The sequence below is a fragment of the Brassica napus genome, chromosome C6, assembly GCF_020379485.1.
Source record: "Brassica napus cultivar Da-Ae chromosome C6, Da-Ae, whole genome shotgun sequence".
NCBI classification, from domain to species: Eukaryota; Viridiplantae; Streptophyta; class Magnoliopsida; order Brassicales; family Brassicaceae; genus Brassica; species Brassica napus.
Window position 1 is genome coordinate 42,072,172 of NC_063449.1, and position 13,375 is coordinate 42,085,546.

General features: G+C 36.3%; 1 long non-coding RNA gene across 2 annotated transcripts; it reads right to left on the reverse strand.

Annotated features, from left to right (window-relative positions):
- Nucleotides 1–761: 761 nt before the first annotated feature.
- Nucleotides 762–3,959, reverse strand: LOC106453179. 2 transcript variants are annotated; one of them, XR_007325273.1, is made up of 2 exons: nt 1,911–3,959; nt 762–1,708 (listed from the first exon to the last, which is right to left on the reverse strand). It is a non-coding gene; the product is annotated as an uncharacterized LOC106453179 (long non-coding RNA). The 2 variants fall into 2 exon arrangements; XR_001289916.3 differs by having other exon boundaries at nt 1,805–3,959.
- Between the last annotated feature and the right edge of the window lie 9,416 nt (nt 3,960–13,375).

The following is a 13,375-nucleotide window of genomic DNA, read 5'->3' on the forward strand; positions in this document are numbered from 1 at the left end:
ATGTAATAGGTTGGATGACCTTTAAATTATATTTTTAAAACTACTTTTTAGAGAAAGAAAAATTTCTTAATTTTTGTGCACTAACAAATAACATTATGTATTGTGAAACGGAGAAATTAGTTTTTATAAACGTGACACGAGAAAAGGAAGTAGCAAGAGACATAGGCACACACAGATTCCAAGAGAGAAAGAGGAAACGGACAAATAAAGTTGAGGGAAAGCAAGCAAACAAGTTGGGGTTGGAAAGTTGTCACTCTCCTTTTTTATCGACTCTTTTGCGATCAAATGGCCGACACTTTTAAACTTCTCGAAATTTCTTAAAGACATCGATTCTATTGTTGTGATAGAAAGAAAATTTGTTTTGGCTATCAACGTATATATCTAAACATCTTTGAACCAATCATTATAAATAATATCAGTTAATTGTAATTACAAATGGTGGAAGAATTAGCTTTGTTGGGAACTTAGAGCATCATTATCCCAGAGATTCATTTTGGGTCTCTTATTTTTTTTTAATACTTTTAAATAGTAATAGTGAATTAAGAGACTTAGTTAAGAGATTTGAATATTTATGTGCTCCAATGCAAGTTTCTTAATTAAGGTTTCTTAAAACTATTTTCATTGAAACTTAAATGTACTTTAAAACCTACTTTTTTTTTATCAAACTACTTTCATTGAAATATAGAAGAGTTCAACTCCATCAATGGAGGATACAATAAAGATACAAGGAACCAAACAAACCAAGGCATAGACCAATACACTAGACAAGCAAATGAAAAAGCTTAACCATCTCAAAACAATGTTCCCTATATCAATTTCACTAATAACAAGTCCAAGGAGATAGCAAGTAAAGTTAACCTTATTAAGTGTAACACACTTTGCAACCTTCACCATATAATCATATAATCATAGAATTCCTAAATAACAATCAGATCTAAGCCTACATAATATAACTCATGTAGTATAACAGAAAAATATGAACTATGCTCCCATAAATCCCTCACCTTAGCCACTTGACGACAAGTTTTCATTTTCTCAACTTTGGACAGATCCGTTGTACCGCTCGTTTTCCATGTTCCCGAACTCCAGACCCTCTCTCCTTATAGTTGAACATATATCCACGAGTCCATAAGGTTCCTGCCAAATATGAGCTCAGTCCGAGCTCATTTCCCAACCAAACAAGACGATCCATCAAAATATCACTCTTTTCACAATGTACCAAACCGGTTCAGAAATACATGAATAACTAATAAACTGACCGTCCACTTTTCGATCACACCGTTGAATTCTGAGTCTGCAGTGTCCCCTACATTTATACAAAGTTTCAGTCAGATCAGCATACAAATGAACCTCCCACGCTTTCTTGAAATTGCTGCGACAGAACAGTTGAACCTCCCAGATTTGAGCTGCTACTTCTGATGCTTGCGTAGGAAGCAAGGCACACCACAACGAAGTCATTACTCCAATGATAGAGACGTCAGTTTCTATGGCTTCCCTGCCACGTCCTCTATTAAGAGAAAATCCATATGTGATTTCCCAAACTCATATCTGATCCGGATCTCTCTTTCGAAACTCCATCTCAAACTGTGTACTTCTTCTTCTCCACCTTTGTTTCCTTCTTCTCTAGTTCACCTTTCTCCATCTCACGTTCTTCTCCTTTTTCTCTTTAACTTCTTTCTCTTTTCTGGGTTGCTATCCTCGTTTTAATCTTTTATTCAATTGGATTTAAATGAGATTTTAGATTTAAGTCAAGATCCTCATATATCCAAAAATAAACTGAATCCACAAAAAATCGGGGTGTTACAATCGATTATGCGACCGAGACCCAAGCTTGCAAAGAGTTCTCCAAACTACTCTGGCCACAAGGAAACGATCACTTTTGGTAAAGAATCAGATGAGAGTTTTGAAACCTGTGTGCGAAGAAGACGCGGCGGCGGAGGAAAACGTGAGGTTGACGAGAAGTGAGTCTCTGAGTCGGTTGATGGCGTCAGAGTCGTCGCGGAGAGGTCATCGTCGGAGTCGCCGGTTGATGGAGTCGGAGTCGTCGCGGATAGGTCATCGTGGAGGAGCAGCAGATGGATTCGAAGTCGCCGAGGAGACACGAAAGAGAGAGAGAGAGGGATGAGATAATGACACGTGTTCACAAAACCCGTCTCTTGTGTGGCTTGATTAAGCGACGTCTCTTCTTTAATTACCTAATTTTTTTTTTTAATCTGAAAACATTAAATACGGACTTTAAGAGCTCCCGATAATGGTGCTCTTAGACGCTAACAGCAAAAGAAACGACAAAAAGGATAGTAAATAAAAGTTGCTTGGGACCTAAGATGTGGAGAGGCCAAGGCCAACATTGCTGTTAGTGACGTTGATACAAAAAAAATTGGTTGCCATAAATCTGAGCGATCGTAGGTCCATAAATAATTTATAATGTTTTCATATTATTAAAAAGTAGCATCGTCGTCGACCTCTTCAAAAATCAAGATAATTTAGGTGTCGCTAGCTATGAAATCTCAAGCAGGACTAAATCAAATGAAACATTCTCACTAAATTTGATAATCAAACTATGTTTGTAAACATGGCATTAACAAGCATTTAAATGATCGACTTAAAGGAACATCGCTTTTAGATGATACTTGTCTCACTTTATTGTTTTAAAAAGAACTGGTAGCACATATAGATAGTTTTTTTTTTTTTTTCACATATAGATAGTTGGTGTTAACATGTAGTTCCAGTTGCAAAGATTGTGAGTCTATATCTGCTATATCTCGGCTCCCAAAAGAAAACATTCAGATACTTGGTGTTAACTAAAAAAAACCTTGCAAATGAATTGGTTCATCAGTTATATATATATTATCGTGTATGATAATAGTTTTCTAATAGTTTAATCACTCTCTAGTCTCCAATATGATTATAAAAGATTTTAAATAAAAATTAAACTAAATGAGTTGGTGAGACGCGCTAGAATCATTCACTTCGTTTCTAAGTACAATTTCTTTTAGCCAACTTTTTTGGTTTGCTTTGCCTTTTTTGGTTAATGGACCCTTTGTAACTTGGATGCTTCAACTACACTTAAAAGCGTTACTCATTTCTTCCACGTAATATACTTATTAATTGTACTACTAGGAATATTGCATGTCTCTAGCTATGATAAATCATGTATAATAGAATCATGTAGTTATAACCGTTATTTGATATGTATATTTAAAAATTTGTAATTCAGACCTTGTTTCGTGATTAATTAAGATATTTATAGAATACGATTTCAATACTTAATTAAGATATTCATAGAATAAGATTTCATTTATGTAATTTCAGTAACTGCTTAAACGAGCATAAACCCATATCATGAAGATGTGGGAAGTGGGAACTAGCTAGTTAAACGTTAGTTAAAAATCATTTAAATCTTTCACTTTTCCAAACATAGCTTTCTTTTTCTTCATATCTTAATTTTCCTAAACAATTTTAAAATCAAAATCAAGACTTCATATATACTTTAGACCCCTCAAAAAAAGACTTCATATATACAAGAGTTGCGTAGATGAAATAACTCGGGGGTCAAATCAATCAATTACGTTCAGAAACGTAATTATATCGACACGACACTTATTCGTACAATCATCTTCGGTGGTTATATATATTTAGAAATTCACAACATTTTCTGCGTTTTTTCCTGCCAAAAAAGAAAGAAAGAAATCACTGCGTTTTCTTAGACATCTCTGACGATGCACTACGAGAAAACACAAGTTTAGCGAGAAAACTTAACGGGAAAAACTAATCTTCGTAAATTTACGTCGATTTTACGAGGAACTTACTAGGAAATATAAAATCAACGTTATTTCCTCGTAAAATAACGACGAAATCATTTCGTCGTAAAGTCGATGTAATGTCACGTGGCTTTTACGAGGAAATACGCTTTCCTCGTAAACTCGACGTAAATGTAGCGTGTACTGTATGAGGAAATATTTTACGTCTACTTAGCAAGGAAATTTTAAATCCACCAACTTTGTAGTTGTAACACGTTTTTTCGGCAACCTAACTAAATTTTGTCGTAAATTCCTAGCAAAATTACAACTACCAGATTCAAAAATTTCCTATAAATATAGACGTTTAAACATCATTTTAAACACATCAACAAGAAAAAAAACGTGAAAAAAAATATCGGGCTCCGGGAATATTTTCGAGTTGCGGAGGTGGATGTATATGCATAGAGATGCTAACGGGAGAGTGACGAAAAAATACCTTGCGGGGCTGGAGACATTTATGCATCAAGCAGATTCCACACCGTTCGTCCAAGAAAGCGGTAAAATGTTATGTCCTTGTCGGAAATGCAACAATTTGAAATTGGCAAATCGTGAAAATGTTTGAAAGCATTTATTAAATAGAGGTTTCACGACAAATTACTATATCTGGTTTCAACATGGAGAAGGTTATAATTATGATCAGAATGAAGCTAGTAGTAGTAATAGCAATTTTCAGGAAGAACTGGTTGATCATCATTTGCATAATGAACATAGTTACCATCGGGAGGAGCACATGGTAGATTATGATAGGGTTCATGATATGGTAGCTGATGCATTCGTAGCTCATGATGAAGATGAATAATCTAACATAGATTCAAAAAAGTTTTATGGAATGTTAAATGCGGCGAATCAGCCACTTTACAGTGGTTGTAGAGAAGGTCTCTCTAAATTGTCGTTAGCTCCTAGAATGATGAATATTTAAACTAATCACAATCTACCAGAAAGTTGCATGAATGAATGAGCAGACTTGTTTAAAGAGTATTTGCCGGAAGACAATGTGTCTGCTGATTCTTATTATGAGATTCAGAAACTGGTTTATAGTCTTGGGTTTCCTTCAGAGATAATAGATGTTTGCATCGACAACTGCATGATCTACTGGGTAGATGATGAGAAGTTAGAAAAATATCGATTCTGCAAGAAGCCACGATTCAAGCCGCAAGGACGGAGACGTAATAAGGTACCGTACCAAAGGATGTGGTACCTACCAATTACAGACAGATTGAAAAGATTGTACCAATCTGAGTAGACAGCCGGAGGGATGAGATGGCAGGCCAAGCATACTCAGACGGATGGTGAGATGACTCATCCATTAGATGCAAGAACCTGTAAACATTTTAACAAAGTACATCCGGAATTCACTAGCAATAGCCGGAATGTGTATCTTGGATTATGCACATATGGATTTAGTCCATTCGGAATGTCAGGGAGACAATATTCATTGTGGCCAGTCTTTCTTACGCCATACAACATGCCACCGGAGATGTGCATGCAACGGGAGTTGCTATTCTTGACTATATTAATACCTGGTCCGAACCATCCAAAAAGGTCTCCGGATGTTACGAGGAAACCAAACACGGGCCTCGCGAGTTCCTCGTTAAAGGGAAGATGAGTTTGGGGTTTGAAATATATGAAGTAGAAGATAAGGAAGATGGGGTTTGGGGTTTCCGATTTTAGGGATTTAAACATAATCCTCGTAATTTCCTCGTAAAATAAAGAGGAAATAATGACGAAATTAAAAAAAAAAACGCGGGACTCGTTAATTCCACGTAATCAAAAATCGTCGTAAAGACCTCGTAACCGGAAAGCGCGGGCCTTGCTATTTCCTCGTAAAATAAAAACACGGGCCTTGCTATTTCTTCGTAATTTAACGTGAGCTTTACGAGGAAACAAAATGCAGGCCTTTGTAATTCCTCGTAAATTTACGAGGAAATTACGAGGATATCTAATCTCTTATATATACTCGCGAGCGCTCACACTTTCATTTCGTCTCAACTTCCTCTCTATTTCGTAGCAATGGTAACTCTCTCTAATTCCTCTCTAATTTTATTAGTTTAGGATATATTAGATGGTCAGTGTAGGAAATTTAGATAGGTTTACGGATTTTATGTTAATTAGTGTTGATTAGGGGGTTAATGTAGTGAATTTAGCTAGATTTATAGAAATTGTTAATTATAGAATTTGTTAATACTGTTGATGTTAACTTCAAAGATTAAATTTTTTTGCAGGACCTTCGAAAGAACATGCTTACTCCCCATTACAGAGAGTTGTTCGGTGAGTCTGGTAGTCGTTTAGACCCGCCTTCTTTGGCTCCCGGTTCTTCTTCAGCTCTCGGTTCTTCGGGTCCGAAGACTGTCCCCGAGACTCAGTCTTCTCAGAGAGTCTCTCGGTCGCCTTCTTCTAGTGCACCATTGGTTCCTCATGTGCCTCCTCCGATGGCTCCTCCAACGATGCCTCCTTCTGTGCCTCCTCCGATGGTTCCTTTGATGCCCGTCGAGATTCATCCCGATTTGATGGTGCCTCCGAGTGCTCCTTACTTGCAGTACACTGTCGAGAACCTTCTCAGTCAGCCAGGCAGAGAAGGTTTACCAGTCATAGACCCCGACCGACCAGATGGAACTTTGTGGTATGTTACATTAATTATTTTTTTTAATTCTTTTAAAATTCTTTTATAACATTAATAAATAATTTATACTTTAAATTTGTTTTTTTCAGGTTTGGGGTTGACGGATGTCTTGCATCGGACATAACCGACACGATCAAAGGTTACTTCTCCATGCCACATCCGAACTAGAAAAAAACGCCGATCTACGTCAGAAAGACGTGGTTCAAAATTTACGCTGTAAGTTACTATTAATTAATTATATATACTTTAATATTTTCATGATATATATATATTTTTTTAAACTAATTATTAATTTAATTTTTTTACAGCAAAAATATCATTGGTCCATGGGGGTCAATGAGAGGGTGAGGAAAGCGTTTTACGCGAAGGCGAAATTTCGCTTGTTGGACACGGTCTCCAACTGGAAGGGTGACTAGAAGGGGTATGAGCGTGGCAAACCCGCTGAGCTTACCACGGATGTGTGGGATGGCCTCATCCGTTATTGGCGGGATCCTGACGCCATTAGAATCGCCCAGTCTTGCTCTGCCTCCCGTAACACGGTAGATGAGCACGGCCACGGGCCGATGCTTCACTATACGGGCCAAAAACCCCACGCCGGTGTCTGTTTGGAAATGGTAATTAAATATATATATATATATATATATATATATTTTTTAATATATATATATATATTCTAACTTTCTTAAATGTTCTTCAGGCCAAAGAGACGGGACAACTCCTGTCTCTTTTGTAACTTTACGAGAGGACCCACAAGAACAAGGCGGGTCAATTTCTAGATGGCAAGTCTGAGCAAATCTTCAACGACTTGGTTGCTCGGATTGACGACCGCCAGACCCACCTGACCCAGCAGTCCACCGACGGATTATCCGTCACCTTATCCACACTTGAAGTGGATAGGATTTACGAGGAGGTAAATTTTTAAAAATTTTAATTTTTTTATTATTCATTTAATTAAACTTTAAATTTTTACTAACAATATTTATTTTTTGTTTTTAAGGTTGTCCCTAAGAAAAAAGGGGCTTACGTTGGGGATTGGTTCCGTCAACGATGTTCCGAGAGCGACATCGTCTTATGGTCAGAGACGGGATGAGGAAGTCACTGAGTTGTGTAACGAGTTGGCCTCGACAAAAACTGTGTTCACAGCTCGTATGGGTGGAGTCGAGGGCGTATTGGACGTTATAGCGGTCACAAATCCGGAATGGAAGTCCATGTTGAAGAACATGCGACAACAACATCCCATTCCGGGCGGGTCATTCGGCACACATAACGAGGCGGATGTTGCGAGGAGGAGTGAGAAATTCTACCTGGCGATGAACGACCCTTAGTTCTTTTTTTCGGTTGGTGTATTATAAATTCAAAACTTATTTATATATAAAATATTTTTGTATTGATTCTTATTTTAAATTATAATTTTATTAATAAATTAAATAATTTTAATTATTATTTTTAATTATATTTTTAAATTCTGTAAAATAAAAAACGAAGTAAATTCGTATCTAAATTATGACTTATTTACGTGGAAAGTTTACGAGGAAATGACGAGGAAGGTTAAACGAGTATTTTACGAGGAAATACTTTCGAGGTATTTACGTGGATTTTACGAGGAAATACTTTCGAGATATTTACGTGTAATTTACGAGGAATACCTTTCAAAGTATTTACGAGGAAATATAGCGACCTCCTTACATGGAATGATTACGAGGTCTTTACGACGAAATGATGTACTTCGTCTTTACGACGAAATGTTTTCCTCACTAAGTTACGACGAATTGGCGAGGAAATATTAGTTACGACGAAACGTGTTTCCTTGCTAATTCTTTGTAAAACCTTTTTTACGATGAACTCACGAGGAATACCGCCGTCGTTAAACTCATGTTTTCTTGTAGTGATGACATTAAGTTTATGTTTAACTTAAATTAAATTTGGTGTTTAAATTACATTAAATTTAGTGTTTTGTTTCATATTTTTTTGACATCTCTAACAATTACATCAAATTTTACACCAAAAATTATATTATATATTATTTGATATTTTCAGTTTTTAAATTTTTAATATTTCTAATTGATAAATAATTATTTTATCACATTTAAATATTATTTATATTTTTATTATTTGTAAGTGATAAATGATAATAGTCATAGTGATTTATTTTGAAAATAAAAATATAATTTTATTATGTGAAAATAAATTAAAAATAAAAATAATATAATATATTTAGGTTTAATTACAAATTTAATAGTAATTAAACTACATTATTAAAAAAAATAATAAAATATATATTTTGAAGATTTGGCATGATGAAAAGTGTTATACCAAATTTAGTGTAACACTATTCACACTACATAAAATTCAATGGAATAGTATCAATTTTGGTATCTTATTAATTATACCAAATTTTACGTTTTAGTGTTTTACTGGAGATGGCTTTATAACCGAGGATCAAACTGAAGCAAAATATCTCTCATACGTGCAAGTTACAAGTCTAAACTAAATCGGATCATAGAGATGAGCCGAGGTTCAAAATATGAAAATCAACTTCGACAAATATGGCAATTCCCACAACGCTAATTTCCATAATTTGTAATACATCTAAGCCGCACGAATTATTAGTATATGAAAAAATGACTAGGGTCTAGGGAAAATGTGATTCTTTTTCACGAGTACAGGTTAGCGTCTAATAGTCCGGATAGTTATACTCATTAAAATATTCATAACCGAGTCGAGGGATTTATAGTAAATTGGTAAATTTGAAAGATGGTTAAAAATTAGAAGAACTTATACGGAAGAAGAAGCAACCATGTGAGAGAATCTAGAACCCTAGACGATGCAATCTATACTATTAAAGCAGGATCCTATTGTCATAATTATCTTAGGGGCATGTTTCCTTCGCTAACATTGCATTTTTCATTAAGGCCAATTAAGTAATATTAATAACAAATTTATATTGGATCATTATTTTTGGATCCAGCCCAAATCAAATCTCTCTTGGGCCATTTGGACCTATTAAAAAATCATATTCAATTCTCACCTTTTTTTTTTCCTTTGGACCATTGAGTCCAAGTTCAAATAATTTTTTTTCAACTATTCTTAATTATTATTTTTTTCTTTTCTTAATATAATTTAAGCATTCATAAAAATAATTGAATTTTTTTATTGAAAAGTATAAATCTTTATTAAAAATATATAATTTTTTAATTAAAATATTAACCTCATAGTAAAATTAATTTATCAGAGTTATACCAATTTAATTCATTAAAAAAATAAAGTTTAATTTTTTTAACATAAATAGGCAATTTAAAATGAAATACGATAAATAAAGATAAAATTTTTAAGTCTTTTATAAAATAAAACACAAATATATGAAAATGTTACATTTACTAAATATTTGTCAATTGAAAAAAAAAACAAAAATAAATCCGCGCTTTGAAAGCGTGGATCAAAATCTAGTAATACTTTAAAGTCGACGGTAAATGATAAGAGACATCAAACTTATAAAATGCGCCATTATGCATTCATTAATCTAAGAATCTTTACGGGATCATGTGCATTTCCTTAATCTAATCTTTTGAAAGCTTTGCTGGATATTTAATACCTCATTTTCTTTTCTAAATCTCTTTTGTGAAAAAAAATATTTTTGGCATTTTTGGTGACAGTGTATCAGATGCCAACATGTATTTTCCAACTATTTTATATAGTTGTAGTGTCGCTACAACAAAACAAAGAATTACCAGTAAAGAAGAGCTGGCTATGTGGCCATGTGCTTGCTGCTTCAATTACTTGATTAACTACTCACTTCCAAAGGAAGAATGGCTCAGAATAATATCAACTAAAGGTACATAAGATCACGATGTATATTTTCTTATTAAGCTAATACATATCAATTTGTTAATTAGTTTATCATTTCCGTGGGCGGTTATGATAACCACTTGTTACGAAATACAAGCTCATATTACATCTGTCCCTTTCACTACTCATACGATTCATCCTTGTTCATGACTCAAGAATTGTTCACCCAGTTCACGGCCGGAGTGCGCTACATCTGGGATAGATCCAGGATCCACAACATCCACTATGAAGTATCGGCGACTCTCTCTGTTCCTGGGTATGTAAACCCTAGAGAGTATACAAGAGAATACAAGAGAAGTACATGGCTCAGAGTTAAGCCTAACATCACATATCTATCACTAGCTTACTCTATCTCTCCAAGAGACGTCATGGAAGCTCCCGCCTCCTAGAGGCTCAGTTTGAGCTTGGAGATCCCTGTCGTGATCTCTCCTTCTTTGTATTGTCATCACTTAACCTAATGGACTTCAACGATTAGGCCCATATGTTGTCCGCGCGTAACTTGTGCAAGCCGGCCTAACATTGAACTTGTCTGATGGGCTTTGACCAAACCTCACAAAACTCCACATGTTTGGTCGAAGTCCATAACCCTTCATTTGTGCCGACACCTCTTAATGCTTGAGCAAGCTTGCTCATCTTCTGCATCTCATTGTCTTCTCTTATCTCTTCTCACTTCTCTCAGCTCCACATTGAGCCAATCTTGAAGTTCCTTCGTGATCTTCTTTAAACCTACATAAGCTTCAACTTATACACAACAACCGCTCAAGTAAATTAAAACACTTAAATCCACTTAGCCCCATCAATGAACATAGACATCACGCCTGATGAAAGGCATATGTCAATCTCATTGCCATTCTGAATATCCATCACCTTCATCTATTGTCTTGAGTTGAGAACCCAACTGCTACACTCCAAGTGTCAAGCTCAACTCCCATTGACGATGTGTTACTTCATATCTTGTTACTCCTCGTGAACTTATCAACAACACAACCTTGCTGTCAAAATCACGAACATGTTCAAATGCTTGAACAGAAAACTGAACATCTTTCTGCAAGTTGATTTCCTCCTTGGTCTTTCGATTCCACTCATGTGCGCTGAGCCTTGAATCAAATTCTTTGAATACTGTGCAACAACCTTCGAACCACATATGCTTCATACCTGAAACAACCTCTGATTCTCTACTTGTTTAAAACACTCCAGCCTTGAACACATTTTGTACCGCTGCTACTCTGAACAGGAGCTGCCATCCAATCATCACTGTTGCACAGACTTTCGGCACAACCTTGGCTCAACCTTCATGTTGTTAACAAAAATTGCTACCACATAATTCTCCTTGAATCAACCGCAAAACCTTGAAGTCATTCATGCTCCATATCTCTGAAACAGCCTTTGACTTAACCTTGATGTTCTTGATCAGATTACACTTGAGCATCACTTTGTACCGCTGCACACTTAAGCAGGACACACCGCCTAAAACCACATGATTAGGAAGACTATCGACACAAGTATCTTTGCTCCACCATCTGATCAAACTGATCTGCAATAACAGAACCTCCACTAACAGATTTAGACCCCACTGCTAGTTGAATGAACTGAGCCTCATACCATCGAATCCATGATACGCCTTGGCTCTCCTCACGAGCTTTCTGTGATATCTTTGTTTAGAATCCCTGATATCCCTCATTTTCTCATATGTGAATTCATTATCTCAATACCCTTCTTGTATTAGGATGTCTCCAAGCACCAAAACATGTGCATCACCATCAACGACTTGAACACGCCTGTTAGTCATTGAACCCACCATTAGCCTGATGAGTACCTGGCCATCGATGAGTATCTGGCCATTTGCTAATGGACTTTCCTGAGGACACTGCCTTAATATTTCCCTGTGATGCGACCATATATCCAGAACTCCATATGTTCTGATCCATAAATGCAATCGGCTTTTCCTGCACTTATACCTTCATGAAACTTCTTTCAGTTCCATGCCTTGAGCTTAAGATGAGCCTGCTTGTGGAGAACAAGTCTTACCCTTCCTAAGATGGGCAAACTGTAAGACAATTCCATGCAATCCCTGCAATGTCTTCTAACAGTTTCTTACATTGCTTCATCTCACCATTCTTCATCTTCACCGCTCAATACCTCAGTTTAACTAAGTACCTCACCACGTGTTACCCTGCATCATACTCGGCTCTGATTTTGTGGTCCTCTGTATCAACCTCACTGCAGTGTACTCATGATACATATACCGATTTACTTGTCTTACCAACAAGTTTCCTTATGTAAGACTCCTCTTACAAATCTCCTTATGATGCGCCTTGTACTTGTTAACTGACCTTGACACTCCTGGCCTTGACACACTGAACATATCCACGACCCTCTTGTCATGGAATAACCTTTCCTTTCAGCTCTTTCTCTCTTGAGCTGACCATGTTGCTAACCGAAACTTTTACCCCTTCAGCCGAACCAATCAAGACATCTTCTAACAAGTGACTCACTCCACCTTGAATAAGATTATATATATCCCTGATGCATCAATCCTTATATAATCTCAGTGGCTCCACCTGAATCAAATAACTCTTTAGAAGTACCATGTCTCTGCAACTAAGTTTCTGCAACTGTTCATTGTTCATGTCAGCCTTTCATTGTATCTCTCATCATCCAACTCTGTGATGCTCCTGAGATACTCCCTTACAGCTCCCCTCGTGTCAAAACTCGAACCCATGACGATTTTCTCAAGCTGTAACTAAACCTAAACCCTGACTTGTTCAAGCATGAAGTTCCGACCCGGTCAAGTCTGCAAATTTCTCCTTTTGCTTGTGAGTTCTAATTTTTGTCTGAGAGCTCCACCTTGACACCTATGGTCGTGACACCAGACTGGTGTTCCTTACTCCTCTTCTGAGTTTATTCATCTTGAATTTCTGACTCAGGCATCCACGACGATTCCTCTAAGGTATAACTCACACACACTTCTATTAGCTGTGGTAGCGACTTTCTGCTTCTTAAACAAGTGTTGATGACTGTTGTCTCATACCCTTTTACCTCAGGATTACAACCAGTCGTAATAACCTGTTCAACCCGATTCCGCCTGCTCATTTTTCTCTGCCTTTGA